Here is a 3,180-nt window from a genome sequence, read left to right as displayed (position 1 = left end):
TCCGCCGCCCAGTGTAAACACCTCTTCTGTCCCGACAGCTTCTAAGTGGGTGAACCTGTTCACAAGAGGTACAACACCCGGGGATGTTGGCATTCCATGCTTCCCTCCCGTTCTCACTGTCTCCCACCTTCTCTCTTCCAGTACCTTAGGTGTAACAATCGTACTGTAAGACTTGTCGAGGAACGACTCCGTTTCTCGGACGAACCGGAGGTCATCCACTTGCTTCTCCAGTTCCCCAACACGGCCCTTCAGGAGCTCTACCTGGATGCACTTTTCGCATTTGTAGCAGCCAGAGGCACCAGCGGTGTCCTTGACCTCCCACATACTGCAAGCATCACACTGAATCAGCTTGCCTGACATCTCCTTCTTTCGTCTCTCCCTCTGCAGTGTTTTGCGTAGTCTCCTCTCCTCAGCCTCCTCTCCGAAGACTCTCGAGCCAATACTCACACTTTTCTCACAGGGCACTTCACTCACAAGGCCGCTCCCTAAGAGCAGTCTTACTTAAATTGCCTGATTTACCAATTTACAAACCAAATTCCTCAGTTTTCAGCTGTTTTCCCAGCACTGACTCACTTCTCTCCTCCCACTTGGGCTAGAGCCAATCAGTCGTATCTCTTGCTAATCTCCTCGTGCTGCTGCTGCTGCTGTTGTTGCTCCCAAAGCTACAGCAGTTCTGAGTCAAGTCTGCCTGTCCTTGACCTGTACTTAAACTGTTTTCACTTCTCTCCTCCGACTTGGGCTAGAGCCAATCAGTCGTATCTCTTGCTAATCACCTCCTGCTGCTGCTGTTGTTGCTCCCAAAGCTACAGCAGTTCTGGGAGAAGGAGCGGCACAGTGCGGGAAGCACTGCACCGCGTTAAAACTGCCAGACCTGCGGCTGCGAGCGGCCAGCTCCCCGAGAGGACTGCACCGTGTTGGAGCACCGCAGGCCCAAGTGGAGAAGGAGCGGCACAGTGCAGAGCACTGCACCGCATTAAAACTGCCATACCTGCGGTTTGCGAGCGGCCAGCTCCCCGAGGGACTGAACCGCGTTGGAGCACCGCAGGCTAACGGCAGTACGGGCGGCTCAGTGCTGTGAGCATTGCACCGCGCTTTGGAGCACCGCAGGCCAACGGGGATACCGGCGGCACAGTGACCGTGTACACTGCACCGCATTGGCACTGCGGGACCTGCACCTGCGAGAACATACCGTTTTGCAGCGATGCAGGTCCAAGAAGAAATCCTCCAGTGGGTAAGTCCCACAGCAGCACCTTATACAGGGCTGTATTTCACTTCTACTATTACAGGGAAGTGTTTGAGGAAAAGACAGACTCAGGGAGAAGGAAGCAGCACCTTTTCTATAGGGCTATAATCATGCTTCTCTCTCCCCAGTAGACTCTTCTGTCAGAAGAGTGCTGGGGTCAAGTCTAGGGCAAACCCTGGACAGGTAAACAGATGTAAGAGCTGTAACAATGAGGTGATGCCTTTTCTAAGTCACAAAGTACATAGAGTGCATTATTGGTCCTTTCCTGATAGAAATACAGGAATACTTGTGTTGTGACTGAAGGATTTAGCAGTCCAAAAATTTACTGACAAATTCCATTCCCATCTGTGAAGTCACACGGGAATGTCTGTCTATGTTTCAGGGGGAACAACAGTACAGCTGTGAGTAAAGCTAACTGGGAAAGATCTACAAACCAGGTTAGAAGCCAGCATAGACCATATGTTTTCTATCTACTGCAGGGGCAAACATTAGCTGACACCATAGCTGTCACTTGCCACCGGGGATTGTAAATCCCTGAATGTACTAAACTAATCAATTTATGCATCTGGTTACATCCAACCGGGATTGACGCGGGCCTGTGTAAACCCGAAACCTCCTAGCAAAATCTTTTTATTTGGAGGTGACCTATCTAGAAGGTCAAGGAGTTGGACAATTAAGCCAAACTGGAGCTCATCTAAACGTCCAAACATCATCCTCAAAGGTATCGCCCCTATGCTGGAAGATGTGTACACCCACAACACACGGCCTCGGGGATCCAGAAGAAAACAGTAAAACCAGAAGGAAGCAAGGAAGGTGGTGCGAGAAGACATCGAATAAATAACTTTTTGACACTCATATCTTAAACAGTATCCGGGGATACACAATAGAATTTTACAACACATAATCTTCTAGTCCAGCTGATATATCGAGAGCGGAATTTGGAGGAGAACACCAAATGGATATTGGGCTATAGTATTTGCTGATGTTTCTACACGATATGGAACACCAGATGCCGATCTACTCGTATCCAGACATAATCACCAATTACCAAATATGTCATATGGGATACAGACACTGGACATCAGCAACAGATGGGGTTTTAGCTGCATTGCAAGGGAAGAATTATTATCTACGCATTCCTTTCCTAACAAAATAGGATATGGCGCTTGACGCATCAAACATAGGTCAGATCTCGGCTTTTTGGCTAAGATCAAGCATAATATCTGTTCTTATCAGTTTAAATTTTGTTTGGTTTTGTTTGCAGGTGATACAAATATTTTTTGTTCTGGGGAAAATTTAAAACAGCTATTGGATAAAATAATAAAAGAAATGGGTAAATTGAAAATATGGTTTGATAGGAATAAAATTTCATTAAATCTGAGTAAAACTAAAATAATGTTATTTGGTAATTGTAGAATAAATCCACTAGTAAGTATAAAGATAAATGGGGTGGAAGTTGAAAGAGTGCATGAAAATAAATTTATTGGGGTTATAATTGACGATAAAATAAGCTGGAAATCACATATTAAACATGTAAAATTAAAATTGTCAAAAAGTATCTCTGTATTATACAAAGCCAAGCAAGCTCTGGATTACAAATCACTCCGTATTCTTTATTGTTCATTAATTTTACCCTACTTAAATTATTGTGCAGAAGTCTGGGGTAATAACTATAAAAATTCGATACACTCATTAACCATGATGCAAAAAAGAGCAATTCGTATTATCCATAATGCTAAGTATCTGGGTCATACGAATCCATTATTTTTAGAGTCAAAATTATTAAAATTAGAAGATTTGGTTACATTCAAAACAGCTCAGATAATGTTTAGGGCCAAAAATAAAAATTTACCTGGAAACATTCAAAAATTATTTAACGAGCGTGTGGGGGGTTACAATTTAAGAGGAATATTTAACTTTAAGAAACAAAAAGTCCG

General features: G+C 44.2%; 1 pseudogene; it reads left to right on the top strand.

The window, feature by feature from the left end:
* Positions 1–2,430: 2,430 nt before the first annotated feature.
* LOC116978832 lies at positions 2,431–2,541 on the top strand (annotated as a pseudogene).
* The last annotated feature ends 639 nt before the right edge of the window (positions 2,542–3,180 follow it).

The sequence above is a fragment of the Amblyraja radiata genome, chromosome 11 (assembly GCF_010909765.2).
Source record: "Amblyraja radiata isolate CabotCenter1 chromosome 11, sAmbRad1.1.pri, whole genome shotgun sequence".
Lineage (NCBI taxonomy): Eukaryota > Metazoa > Chordata > Chondrichthyes > Rajiformes > Rajidae > Amblyraja > Amblyraja radiata.
Note: the sequence above shows the minus strand (reverse complement) of the source record. Positions and strands in the feature narration are given on the sequence as shown.